The sequence below is a fragment of the Alosa alosa genome, chromosome 9 (assembly GCF_017589495.1).
Source record: "Alosa alosa isolate M-15738 ecotype Scorff River chromosome 9, AALO_Geno_1.1, whole genome shotgun sequence".
Classification (NCBI taxonomy): Eukaryota; Metazoa; Chordata; class Actinopteri; order Clupeiformes; family Clupeidae; genus Alosa; species Alosa alosa.
The window spans coordinates 29,294,507-29,309,506 of record NC_063197.1 but is presented as its reverse complement, the minus strand read 5'-3'; the positions used below and the strand labels follow the sequence as shown (position 1 = coordinate 29,309,506).

The 15,000-nt window shown below is 46.0% G+C and overlaps 1 protein-coding gene across 26 annotated transcripts in view; it reads left to right on the top strand.

Annotated features, from left to right (window-relative positions):
• The window catches only part of ptprfa (protein tyrosine phosphatase receptor type Fa), a 226,507-nt gene that overhangs the window by 30,400 nt on the left and 181,107 nt on the right, over nt 1-15,000 (top strand). Inside the window, exon 1 of one of the 26 annotated variants that reach the window (XM_048252127.1) lies at nt 11,033-11,572. The exons of 24 other annotated variants lie outside the window; for them this stretch is intronic. The gene's annotated coding sequence lies outside the window, so the exon portion shown is untranslated. Of the gene's footprint in view, nt 1-11,032; nt 11,579-15,000 lie in introns of those variants that run through there. One more of the 26 variants, XM_048252126.1, reaches the window with a different exon arrangement.

Below are 15,000 nucleotides of genomic sequence, written 5' to 3'. Positions count from 1 at the left end.
TAATCAACTAGACACGACAGCAAAAAAAAAAAAAAAAAAGAAAGAAAGCTGTGTGTCTCTCTTCGATGGCATTTTCTCTCTTCACAAAGTCTCTGCTTTGTGTCTGCTGTCACCTAGGTTACATCGACTCTCATTAAGCCTCTGAGATAAGCCTCGGCCCTGCCATGGTGTGGGAATGGTTGGTGGTGGTCAGGGGATGGCTTGCTGTGTCTGCCAGCGGAAACAAGGCTCCTTCCCAAAGTGCAGATCGTGGCATGATTATGACCTACAGAGCACACTGGACACATGCGGACATTAACAAAGCAGTCATCACTCTGTGCCCAAACAGACCAAGCAGCGGGAGGGCAGAGAGATGGGGTTTGTGTGTTAGAAATAGACACAGAGACAGAGATTGTGTGTTCACGTGTGTGTGTGTGTTAGAAATAGACACAGAGATTGTGTGTGTGTGTGTGTTAGAAATAGAGATAGAGCTGGGTTTTGTGTCAGCGTTGTTGTGAGGGAGATAAAGGGAGTGTGAGCGAGGAGAGGTATTCTGTAGGGGCTGTTATCCCAGAGGGTGGCATGGCTGTGAATAGAGGCAGCGCAGGGCAGGGCAGGGCCGGGCCAGAGAAGCTTACGCTGCACTTGTGCATCCTTTACACACTCCCTCACTCCCTCACTCCGGCAGGCCACTGCGATGCCACAAGGCCGGGTGTAAGACTGTAGACGGAACATGCGCACACACACACACACACACACACACACACACACCATTGTTTCCCATACATTGACTTATTTGTGGTGGCCCGCCACAATATCAACATTGACCACCACACAATGATTTTCCAGGTTGTATTAAATTGTGCTTAAATCTGGTTAGCATCATAACCACGCTGTGCTAATTTGTTAAAAACTGTTGTATTCAAGTTAATTCCCCAAACCAACCACCACAAATGGAATTCAATTCTGTGGAAAAGACTGCACACTCATGAACACAAATACACATACATGCACAGATGCACAGACTATCTAAAGAAAATGGATGTCTACTGTACACAGTCGGAAAAATACACATGCACATAGCACGTAGAAAAACATCCATACTCTTGATCATGTATGCTCCAAGCACAACATGAATACAAACATGAGAAAGTATTGTGAATGTACAATGTAAGTGGTGGTCAGCTCAAACATTCATCAATGCAGCCTTAAAAATGTATGAACTGGTTGCAAGCAGAAGCATGTGGGAACGTGGGCTCATCAATTACAGAGAGAAGACACACACACACACACACACACACACACACACACACACACACACACACACACACACACACACACACACACACACACACACACACACACACACACACACACACACACACACACACACACACACACACACACACACACAAACACCACAGACAGGTATCATTCACTGATTGGAAGAAACAGCATCAAGGTCTCAAGGGATTGTGTGTGTGTATGTGTCTGCTTATGTGTGTGTGTGTGTGTGTGTGTGCGGGGATGGGGCTTGACAGTGACATATTAATTTGCCCATCTCGCATGTGCACTGGAAATCAATGACCAGAACATAAATACGCCTTTCATCAGCAGTGGCACTCGGCTTATTGACGGCAAGCCAGACATTAATTTGACAGGCCACCTCAGTGATACAGGACCCCAACACCACGCCCCTCCCACCCCGTTTCCCCTGGCCACCCTGTTCTGGACTCCGCCCCGATCCCCTCTTACCTTTCCCCTCTCTCTCTCTCTCACTGCGGTCTCGTTTCACTCATCTTCCAGTGACAGCCCCAGCCAGTCTTGACACCATTTCCCCCCCCCCCTCCCCCTCCTCCTCCTCCTCTACTACTTCTTCTCCTGGGCAGACATTGATGAGTGAGGCTTTGCTAATGGTGTCCTTGGTGACGACTCGGGCGGGGGGGGTGGTCTTGCATTGAGGGCAGCTCCTTAGCGCTGGTTTTTCCGAGGTCGGGCGAGGCTTTTGGTTAAGTGTGTCAGGAGGAAACAATGCACGTGACCGTCCTGGAGTGATGAAGGAAGGGGCAGCGGGAGCAATCAGAGCTGACCCCCCAACACACACAGACACACACACACACACACACACACACACACACAAAGACACACACACACACACACACACACACACAAAAGATGGAGTGTTCTTATTTTCCTATTTGAAAACAGGACTGAAGGATGTGGAGGAGCATGGATGCAGAGAGAAATGTGTCAGCAGTGAGGAGTGTGGAGTTAGCCAGTGGAGCACAGGGCATAGGCATCCTCAGACAGAATGTATTGCAATTTCTGTTAAGGAAAGCTTAATGCATTTATTTGGAGACTCTAGTTTATCTTCTCTCAAGGTAATAACATTTCTCATCTCTCTCTCCAGTGGAGAACTGTTTTTTCTTTCATGGGAAGTAGAAAGTTGAGTGAGTTAAAAACAGATTATGTGGAAGTGTTTGGAAAGATGTCGATGTTTATGAAATTACGTGCATGGCGCAAGAGAGGAAAGGACAATGCATGGTCAGACTAATGCAGAGAACAGTTTGTTCTTCAGGCTCAGAATCAAATTAATATGAAGCAAGTCGGTAAATAAATAAAATGTTGCTTTGACCATTAAGACAATGTTCTCTGTCCTCTCCAATAGACTAAACCCAGAAGCCTGTGGATGGATTAAATGTCGTTGTACATTGAAGCACTCATTATGAGTCGAACAGCTTATATTACTAAGCCATGGCACTCAAACAGAAGCCTGTGCGTATGTTCAATAACAAGCATGGTCTTGATTCATTCCAGTCAATAAGCAATTTGTTTTGTTTGCTGGACCACATTATGTGGGAGCAATTTATGTCCCTTTCCAGTTTCAATGGACCTCAACAGAATCTTGGAAGTCAACACACTGTTGTTCTTTTTTTTTAACCACCTGCTCCTGGAATTGTGAAATATGTTTGCTGAAAAGTCATAAAATACTGAAAACACTGACAGGTTTAGGGTTTCTGCAGTGTTGCCATCACTGAAAGCCTTGTCATCATGCCAGCATACATAAAAATCAAGCAAGTAAGACGCAGTGTTCAAGTTGAATTGAGGCTGCCACATTCAAGCGCTCACATCTCTTCGCTGTCGGAATTGAAAGTGTCTTTTATGCACCGCTGGTCATTGCTAATCTTGGGGACTATCAGCAGGAATACCTCACTTAGCCAAACCCCTCCACACACACACACACACATTCACTCACTGTCACACACACACACACACACACACACACACACACACACACACACACACACACACACATTCGCACATGCGCACACTTACATACACATACTCTCGCACACAATTCTTACACATAAACACACACACACACAAAGAAACACATGCATTAACATTCACACACGTGAACAGCACACACAACTCCTAAACACACACACACACACACACACACACACACACAGCCTCGAATGCAGCTTTCACTCCTATATGCTTGTTGCTTCAGACAAGGCCCCTCTCATCTCCCAGTCCCTTCCCACACATAGAGAAATACATGGAGAGGGGCCACAGAGGGCCTCCATAATTCATACGCCTGCCTCTGCAGATCTGTGTGGCCTGGACCTATGATCTCACCTGTTACTATACCAGCTCACCCCCACCCCCCTTCCTCCTCCTCCTCCTCCTTCTTGTCATCCTCCTCTTCCACCCCCTACCTCCATCTTTAATGCAGAGGATGCTGTTGGACATTGTGAAAGTTTGGTGGACTCCTCAGGGAGAGAAATGAATATCCTCCTCAAGCTTATGTGGCCCCCAAGGCATCCGCCTGGCCCACTCACCCCAGCACACAGCTGCCCCCCACTCACCCCTGCAAACAGCTACCCTCCCCCCACACTCACCGCTGCGGCAGCACTGATGTAGGGTTGCTGTATATGTATTTTTGTTAAACCCACCTTGGCTGTCAATGCACCCCTATCCTCACCTCTCTTCTCCTCCTCGCTCATCCTTTCTTCCATGCAACGCATGCGGGAGGCAGGCCGTCACATGAAAGTGACGGTACAGAGTGGGGAACCTGAGCTGGCTGGGTTGGAGCTGGGACTAGGCCACCTATGATGATTCGGGCTGTAAGCATGCGGGTCGGCTGGCAGGTCCTGCATGTTAGCCCCCATGGTTCCGCACCACAACCATCACCACTGTCATACCACCCCAGCGCCCGCTTGCAGGCGTGGGCGTTGCGTGAGTCACACTGGAGTGTGAGAGCACGCCGGAATGCGTTCGCATCACAAATCTTCCACTGTGAATAGAGAGGAGTCTTTGATCACTGACACTGAGTTCATGTTGATTTATTTTATGTTTTCGTCTTTTTTTTGTTTGTGTTTTCGGTGTTTGCCTTTCTGTTATTTTCTCTTCTGTTATTTGCTTATGTATTTTCAAAGCCTCTGAGGCTATTTAAACAGTTTATGTGTAGCAGCACTAGTATGCACAGGCTCAGCGGGATGCGTTGCAAAACCCTGTCCTTATACTTGGCATTGATGAAGTGACATTAGCACAGCTCCTGCTAATTTATGCCAGACGTAGCCAATGGGGGAGTCAGCCCACTCCCTGATCTCATTGTACTGCTCTCATGCAAACAAATTGGCAGACAGTGATGTCAGTCTTCGAAAGTTTACCGATTGGTTATTCCTGCCACGCTGTATTTGATTACAGCCCAGAATGTTGTGTTTTTTAAAAAAATGCTTTCTTTTTTTTACTTCCTGCATATTAAAGACTGTGGGATTGCATATTTCAGGTCTGGATTTTACATTTGAGCATGTTCCACCATATTGATATTTCATCAAAACTACCACCTAACCTGGTTCCCTGGTAGTGCCACCTCGAATGAGCTGCCACTCACCCCTTTCTTCATATGAATGATTTAATAAAAGAATGTGAGCTGGCTGTTCTTATTCATCAAGCTCAGGTATTGGTTTTGGAGGTAGGGTGTGTGTGTGTGTGTGGGGGGGGGGTCAAGCTAGGACGGTCTGCCGGTTCAGTCCCGAGAGAGTAGCAGTGGCAGCAGCGGTGGCGGTGACGCAAAGCAAACAGCGAGGCCGTCTACAGACCACTAATTGTCCCCCAGTGTGCAGGAGAGAGAACGTTAGTAATTAGACCGAAGAAATGTTAATGCATTCTGTGCAAGATAATGGCACTCGCTAGCGTTCACCAGCCTAGGCATTAAATCTCAGTCAACCCCCTCTCTGCCTGTAGCCTTCAAACACATTGCAGCAGGTGGGGTTGGTGTCGTGAAGCCTGGTCCATGTTCACAGCAGTGTGTCTTCCTCGGTCTAGCATGGGATGTGCTTGTGTGGAGAGTATGAGACAGATTTCCTCTGTAATGCTTAGCATGACCCTTTCACTTGCAGTTGTGCCTCCAGTGTTTGAAGTTAGAGCTGGAGGGTTACTCTTTTTTTATTATCTTACTCTTTTTTTTATTTTCCTTTTTCTCTCTCACTCTCTCTTTTTTTGAGGTATTCTTTTTGATGAGCGCTCCTGTGAAGCTCGTGTCGTGAGGGGGGCATACATCAGTAATTGTCCTCTGAAGAAAGTCTTTCCGAATGAATGTTTAAAGGCTTTGTTTACTTGAGGCCCTCCCCGTGCTTCCTGTCGACTTCAAGAGTAAGGCAGGGAATTAACACAGCGGTTGAAAGTCAGAAATAATGTGACTGTGTTCCTCATGAATAATGTTAACGACGGTTGGGGGCAGGGGGGTGAGGAAGAGGAAGAAAGAAGACCATGGGAAGAACAAAACGATCCAAATCACCAGGCGGTTAGATGAAGTGGCAGGTTACTGAAGCGTTCATAGACATTTACAGTCACAAAGGAGGGGACCACCCTGAACGCTCTCTCTCTCTCTCTCTCTCTCTCTCTCTCTCTCTCTCTCTCTCTCTCTCTCTTTCTTTCTTTCTTTCTTTTTTCTTCTTTCTTTCTTTCTTTCTTTCTTTCTTTCTTTCTTTCTTTCTTTTCTTTCTTTCTTTCTTTCTTTCTTTCTTTCTTTCTTTCTTTCTTTCTTTCTTTCTTTCTTTCTTTCTTTCTTTCTTTCTTTCTTTCTTTCTTTCTTTCTTTCTTTCTTTCTTTCTTTCTTTCTTTCTTTTCTCTCTCTCTCTTCCTCTCATCATTATCTTCCTGTTTCACTCTTTCCCTGTCTCCCTCACTCTTTTTGACATTCTTCCCCCGTCTTGAGTTTCTCCCTTTCAGCTGTGAGGGTGTGTCTGAAATGTGTGTATGGAAATTGATAGTGTGCACTGGAAAATGGAGGGGAGCGAGTGGAGAGCAGCACAGACAAGTGATGGATGGCTGCTACTTTGTGTAATTGTAATTTGTCTATTTTGGGTGATAAATAGACACACGTGTGAGTGTGCGCGAGAGTGGGAGAGAGCAGGAGCGAGGACACGGAAGGGAGTGAGCATGAGAAAATAGGTTGTTGTGACAGAGCAAAATTCCAAATCAAGACTGACAGGCAAAAGCAACCCCCCTCCCCCCTGCTGTTTTAGGATCTTCGGCAGGCCTAAAAAAAAACTGCGGCTTAATCTAAAAAAAACGTAATCTACTACTGTGCTCGATTAAATCATCCACTTGTCACTGTAAAAAATAAATATAATGTTGGGGGGGGGGGGGAGGAGGGGGGAGGAGAGTGTGTCTGCGCCCTTACACAGAAACACAAACACACTGTCATATGTTTTGGCTTGTTACAACTGCATAAAATATTAATCTCCACAGCCAACCCGATCTAAAGTAGGCTGAATAGCTAATGGGTAGTTAAGTGCTCCTTAAACTTTTCTGCATTTTCTTTTCCTCATCTCAATCACTGTGGGTCTGATGTAGCGGTGATGTCATCATTGCATATGCATCAAACTTTGAATCAGAATGCATTGGTAACATTTCCACAGTGATTCACAAATAAAGCAAGAGTCTGTACTCTTTCTGAAAGGATTCCATGGTGTTAAACATATAACCTAAGCCTCCAGTGTTTCCCTGCCATTTACAGGGATTGCAATCAATATTTCTTCCCCCCCGGAAAACAATTGTGACATTGTGTTGTGCACACAGTGATGCCAGAGTGAGACCAGAGTGTGGTTTGGATGGCATGCAACACACTGTAGATCAAAGGCTCAGGTGGAAGAGTCCAAGAGGACCTCCATATCCCAGAGAGCACCATGCCTGTTTAATCACATACTGACTGGACATGCTGCTTTGAGGAGAAAAAGGAGGTGCTAGATCTTGTATGCTTCTAAATTCAATCAAGGGTTTTAAATGCATTAGTGTGTGTATTTCTGCATTTATTGTGTGTATGTTTGCATGTCTATGTGGTTGTGTGTGATTGTGTGTGTATGTCTGTGTAATTGTGTGTGTGTGTGTGTGTGTGTGTGTGTGTGTGTGTGTGTGTGTGTGTGTGTGTGTGTGTGTGCGTGTGCGCGCATGTGTCTGTGGTGTGCTACTTAGGGAGTGAGAGGATGCTGTGCCCTAAGTGTGTCTACCCAGGCTCATTTCCTGCTTTAATTCGCCCATTTAAATGCATCTCTGGTCTTGTCAATACCTCCTGGGACCCGTGATGGGGAAAAAGATGATTTGGTGTGTGCATTCCTCCCCATGCCCTTCTTAACTAGAGAAAATAACAAGGCTAGGAAGGAGACATTGTTTCCCCCCCCGCCTTCTCCTGCATTTACAGTCATTCATTGGGAATATGCTTTTAAGAGGGATAGGAACTCTTAGCACAGCAGAGGAATAAGATTTGGCATACAGTACAGTATTTCCCACAGAATTTAATTCCATTTGTGGTGGTTGGTTTGCAGAATTTACTTGAACACAAGTTTTTAACAAATTAGCACAGCGTGGTTATGATGCTAACCAGATTTAAGCACAATTTAGTACAACCTGGAAAATCATTGTGTGGTGGTCAATGTTGAGAATTGTGGTGGGCCACCACAAATAAGTCAATGTATGGGAAACACTGCAATATATGTTTGCTTCCTCCAAATTACCAAGCCATTACCTAATGTTTTAGCACTTCTCGTTACACTGTTTTTAAGGCTTCTTGCTCCTTGCACATCTAGTTTTTGGAACCCATTCACACACACACACACACACACACACACACACACACACACACACACACACACACACACACACACACACACACACACACACACATACAGGAGGATTTGTATTTTATTGAAAAAAACCCTCTTCATGTTCTCGATTGTGACTGAGCATCTCCCTGTTCATTGCTGAGCTGTGTTCCAGCGGCCTCCCCCTGACTGCTTAGGCTCCACCATGGGCTTTCTCCTCAAATCAGTGGGAAGCGCGCTGGATTAACGCTGCTTCTTTATTTAGCATCATTTCTTCCTCCGACGCCTGTTTTTTTCCCTCCGTTGTCCCTCAGTGATGTAAAATCTCTTTTTTTTTTTAGCAATCTTTCTTGCTGCTGTGGATAAAAGCCTAACCGCGTCCTGTCACAGTAATGGATTGACTGTGGAGATTTCTTTTAAATTGACAGTAAAAGTGTTGAGTGCTGCTGCTCATTATGATGACGTCGGGCTTGGAAATGCCCCACTGGTGTTGCATTCAGCGAACCATGTGTTTCAAGCCCTCCTATGACCTTGAAGAATATGTAGGCAATCAGATGTGTGGGCAGAGGAAGAATGGCTTGTGGCTGGCCACTTTCTCACACATATGCTAAATTATGCAAATTCTCGCATTGGAATGGAGGTCAGTGTCGAGAAACTCTTAGAGATCTCTTGTATGGGTCAAAAAGACATGAAATCTTTCTAATGAACTTGCCAACACATCTTTTAACATTTCCTACCATATCATATTTTATGCAGTCCTCCATTCCAAGTTCCATTTAGCTTTGGTGGGCACAAAGCGTATTTGTCTCTTCATTAATGGCCTGGAGTGGATAGCTGTTGGCCGGGATTGCTGAACTCACTGTATAACGCTGAATTTGTATACAGTAGGTCACAGTGATGCGTTCTTTTCAAAAGCCGTGAACTCGGCGAGACCTCGTCTCATCGAAATGCACCATGCGGGGTAGACTATGGCCGCAAGTCGTAGAATTTCAGTCGTAAAATGTTTCTCTGAAACCTGATTAGGAGACGGACATTTCACGGACATCAGAGTTTTTATGTACAGTAGAACGCCCAATAGTGAGCCAGACTGACTGAGCGCCAGGTGGTTCAGAGGCTCTTAGGTACCTTCAGTGCGAGTGTGTGTGGCTGGTGTTTGTTTCACAGGCCGCCATAAATCTCTTGAGGGTAACTCGAGCGGGAGACTTTTGAAATGGAATGCCAAGATATTGAGTTGAAACGAATCCATGTGCGTCGGCGCAGAACTTTTTTTTTTTTTTTTTTTTTTTTTTGCACAGAGGGAGAAAAGGGACGCATTAGGGTGTCGCCCTGGCGTGGTGGTGCTGAGAGAGAGAGAGGCAGCCCTGGGCTTGGGCTTGGTTGGCATTTGGTCTAGTCCTGTGGTAAGGCGACCACTGGGAGGCCACTAGAGACACACACACACACACATACACACACACATACACATACACATACACATACACATACACACACACACACACACACACAGAGAGAGAGAGAGTTCCCACACCCTCCTCTGTGTTGTGTGTCTTATTTCATCACAGAAAAGCCCCATCCCCGCGCTCTCTGTTGTCTGAGTGGTTTTGTGTCGTGTGTCAGCATAACAGTGCAGCCGACTGTAACCTGAAACTTGAATGCAAACATCATGGAAATTCTCTGACCCACAGTCCGTTCTTCTCACATTTGACAGCCCAGAGAACATTATATTCTCCACCATAACACCACAGGCCTTCAGATGCACTCCTGATGAGAGAGAGAGAGAGCAGTAGTGTCTCACTTCACAATCTTGAACTACAAGCGCCCAAAGAACTTCCCAACTAGCACAAGCCTTGAGTTGTGGGACAAAAACTCTTTTATGGAGAAAATGAACTGCTGTACTTAACCTTGTTTAACTCCACTGTGCTAGGTTTGTTACTCCTCTGGCACAAGCCCTGTAATTGATGCAATTATTCTAAAAATATTGGCCAATAAAAAAGAGTCAACAACATTCATTCATTCGGCGGGATTTCTGCTAACTAGGGTTTAAAATTAAATGAGAATTGGGTGGAATGAATCAATTCTTAATTGGTATCACTGAGACAATATTATACAGGAAAATACTGTTACGAAATTCTGTAATAAACCCTTGTGGGGCAACTCCTGTGACCATCCCAGACTGCTCTCTAGTTGGCGTTGTGTCCACATCTTTTCACAGTGAAGTCCACTTTCTTTGTTACACAAAATACTTCAGACTAAAAGCTTAAGTCATAGACTAAGCCTGTTTTTAACGACTTCCTCTGCCATATAGCTGTATCAAAAGTCGCTCAGGTTCTGTTTTTAAAACCAAAAAAACACACCCTTCAAAAATACTCTGTGTTTAAGAGTCATTTAAAGGACAATGGTCCGTGTCTTAACATCCCATTACTGGAATGGTCTGTTTTTTATAACGCTTTATCAGCACAGACAAAGAGCTCAGCACACAATAGTGTTTTCCAAATCAACTGGGACATTTGACTTTAAAAAAAAAAAAAAAAAAAATACACCTTATCTCAACAACACCAGCAATGTTGCTGCCAGCAAATCAGCAAGCCCTGCCGGTAGTTACTTTCAAAATGAAAACGAGTATGTGTGTGAGGAAAAGTTCCTCTTTCTCCCCCTCCCTCTAGGCCTCGCCCATCCCCCACCCCCCACCACTTCCCTGTCTTGCCTTGACCAGGTGATACCTGCGGGGGACGTCCCTCCCCTTGCTTACCTGTGCAGGGAGACCAGAGGAGGAGGCTGGGAAGAAAAAGAAGAAAAAAAATACAGGTTCAAAACTCTAGCAGAGAGGGCTGTGATTGGCTGGCCTCTTGGCAGTCACCACCCTTTCTCCCACCCATCCCCCTGTAACTCAACACCTAGTGACATGACGCATAGACACTGGCTGTGCTTGGGCAAGCCCAGTTCAGAGTCAACCCAGCCTTGTCCCAGGAGAGTAGGAACCTCAGGGAGCGAAGCGAGAGAGACAGACACTGAGAAAGGGAGAAAAGAAAAGAGAGGGACACAGAGAGAGAGAAAGAGAGTGAGGCAGGCCTATCGGACCACCTGCTTGGGATTCGCTGTCGTGAGACAGCGCCATTCCGGCTAGATGGATTAGCCAAGAGAGCCGGCTCCCACCAGCTTTCTCTCCCCCCCCCTCCACCCGTGCCCGTCCGCCCGCCCGGCGGCTCCTTCGTCTGTGGAGGCCCCCACCTGTGGTCTGCCTGCCGCAACACACCGCCCACGCTAGCGCTAGCGCTCTCTCCTTTCTCACCCCACCACCCAGCCTGGGGAAGGCTAGCACTGCGCTTTGTACCTAAGGAGCAGGACTTGGCTTTTTCTATGGTGCATATGTTTTGAGGATAACATCAGGCTGCCAATCACATAATTACAGGCTGTGAAAGAGGGACGCTGTTTCCCCCCCTCTTTTGGTTGGGATTTCAGTTGGATTTGGATTACTGATTTTGGTATGGGTAAGTGATGTGGTTCCCTTTTCCAGAATCTCTCATGAAAGGTTTTAAAATGAGTCTGTTCAAGGATATCTGTCGGGGTTTCTGTGTTTATATGGATTGGTGTGTGTTTTCAACTCGATTTGGCTTGATTTGACTTGTTTAAGCGCTTAAGAAAATTTAGTTTCATACAAGAAGATATATTCCCCCAAACCAAACTAATTTCCGTGGTTAAAATGTCCTGTCATTGTTATTTTTTTTAATCAATCCTATTCTTGTGTGGTTGCCTAACTTCCCTAAATGATTTCACAACGAAACATCCCGGTATAATTAGATTGTGCTTGTATTGTGAATAATTTAGCTCCGGTTCTTGAATCAGGTTCTCCTCTGGCATGTTATGCCCCCCAGCCACAGGTAGATGGGGTGGGGAGGAGAGGAGGGGTGAGGTGAGACATGGTGTACAAAGCACTAGCGTGTGTTTGTGTGTGTGTGTGTGTGTGTGTGTATGTGTGTGTGTGTGTGTGTGCGCTCGCAGCGTCCATGACCTCGGCTTTTGTCTTCCCACTACTCCTGCTGCTGTCTCCAGCATTTCTCAGATCAGATCAAAAAGGCCTAGTACACACACACACACACACACACACACACACACACACACACACACACATAGACACACATGCACTGCTTCTATTGAACAAGCCCAGCTTTTTAATATAAGCAAACAAGCTTCAAAAAAAACAGGCCATTTATTTTGTTGCCTCTACTTGTTTTTGAATTAAATTTCAGTAGTTTCTCCAGATCTTTACAAGATTTTAATGCCAAGGCCTAGATGTTGTAATTATATTCCATGTCGGTCTTCTCTTGAGAGAGCAAAAGCTTTCTCTCCCCAGTTAATGAACTGAATATGAAACCCTGGCGAGTGTCTATAATGAAGGAAGAGTGAGCCTGTTGATTTAATGATGGTTAAATGAGGTTTGTAACAATGTTTACATGTTTAATTGTTGACTCGGATGAGGGAGGGTGTGTGTGTATAAGACTGGTGTTATTGAACACACAGACATACTCACACACGGCGCTCAACCGAATGCCCCCCACCCCCACCAATACACTGACACACACGTTCAGAACACCAAACAGGCTAGAAGGAGAACTTAGTGAACTTTTTTTTTGTTTTGTCCCATCCCACTGATTGTGTGTTCCGTCAAAAATGGCTTTTGGGTGAAAAGTGAATGAGTTGTCTGTCTCGTTCTGTTCAGCCGGGGGAGTTTGAGACCTCTCCGGGGAGCGGCTCCATTTCAGGCGGCTAAGCTCACGTCTTTCAGCCGCGCCATTGTCAGCCTGTAATCCCAGCGCTCTGCACAGCTCCTTAGTCATTCATTTAGGGACAGAGAAAAAGTCACCATTTAGCCCCCCCCCCCCTCTTCTTCCCCTGGCCTACATGTTGCAACACCTTGGTTCATGGGGGACGCCACCTGGCTGACTCTTCACTGCTACCATTCATACTGACTCACACTCTGTGTGTGCGTGTGTACGTGTGTGTACGTGTATAAGTAAGAGATTGCGAAAATGTCAATGGAAAGACTGAAACAGATGGAGAACGGGAGAAAGCAATAGCTTTCTTCAGGAAGAAGAAATCTAGATCTGCCAGGGATAGGGAGAGCCTTTTTGTGGTCTTTTGTGAACATACCCTCCTCAAACACCACAGTGATTTCCCTTCACCTCCCCCACACATTCACACACTCTCTCTCTCTCTCTCTCTCTCTCTCTCTCTCTCTCTCACACACTCACACTCACACTCACACACTCACACTCACACTCACACTCACACTCACACTCACACACACACACACACACACACACACACACACACACTAACTTCTCCATCCCAGCTGAGCTATTGTGGTGATGTGGCCAAGGCCCTTCACCTTATTGCCTTCCTGAACCTGCCCCACTGTTAACTTTAGCTCTGTCCTCCAACTGCTCCTCCATTGACCTCCACATTCTGTGCATTTACAGCTCTGTGTTTGGTGTGTGTGTGTGTGTGTGTGTGTGTGTGTGTGTGTGTCAGGAGGTGGGTGTCAATGGGGGGTGGAAGCCAAAGGAAGAGAATTCCTTTATGACCCCCCTTTGCTTTTGTCACGTCTTGCTCTTGCTGGCAGCCCCCCAGCCCGGCGCCACACACAGGAATCTGATTGAGGGGGGGCTTTGCACTGCAGGTTAATTGCCACAGAGATTCCTGGCCTAATGGAGCTAATCCCACCTTTGTCTCGTTTGCTGTCCGGATTTCTGCTGTGTGCTTCGTTATTGTGGCCGCGTAGGTATTAATTGATTACTGTTGAAACTCCTGTAGGTTTTGTGTGTGTGTGTTGCGGAAGTATTCCCATCAGCCCACACACACACATACAACACAGACACACACGTACACACTCTCTCTCCCTCTCACATATGCACACAGACATACAGCAAAAATGCACTAGCCTGGGGTTTACTCCCTACCACACTAGCATTCCTCCCCAGCTGGCCATGGATCAAACCAGTGTTGCCCGTAACACCAGTAATTTGGTTCCCTTTTGCAGGGAGTATTTCTGTTTATTTCTTTAGCCTTTGATGGGAGAATTCAAAGCTCTTCGCTCCACCACAGGCTTCTGAAGAGGAGTTCAAAATAGACTGAATTTAATTATCATTTGCATTTCCATCCAGGGCTATTTAGGGTGGCATCCATAGTTGGTGGCAGTGTGTCTAATAGTTACTTTATCTTGCTTTGGCGGAGCTTTGAGGCAGCCCAAGCTGGCATTTAATAGCCAGGCTCAGAGGAATTAGCTCAAAGTTGGGGGCCTCGGTTCGGCAAAACAGACACTGATGAGTCAGAACTCCAGTGGTTCTGCTCAAATCAACATGTTTATTGTCCTTTAGCCATTCGTTACTTTGTTTTCATTGCATCCAAAGATAATAACTTGTCTGTCAGAGTCTACAATGCCATTATCAATCAGCCACATGAATAATTCATCGCATGTGTGCCTTGCATACCTCTTGAACGCAGGTGTCTTTAGGAATGACAAAAAAAAAAAACACAAAATAATTTTGTGACCTAGAGCAATTCTGGGCCCCTTTCTCATATCCTTTCGCAATGCTACTCTTTGCAACATACACATTCCATCACTAAGCGTGATTTATGTGTTTCTCGCCAGCAGCTGGAAGCAGAGGAAGCGCCCCTTTTTTAAGCCAGCCAGTGAGCTGTAATCTTCGGAGAATGGAAGTAGATCTTCCTCCCCGAGCCGAAATGGGATGTCGTCCGTGGGTGTAAATAACTAAGAGTGTCTGTCGAGAGAGAGACCTGCCAAATAGCGCGCAGAGACAGGCGGCCATCGCTCCTCGCTGGCGTGCGTGCGCTCGTGCTGTCAGACGGTGGCGTTGATAAAAACCCGATGGAGGTCACGCTCATCTGCCTT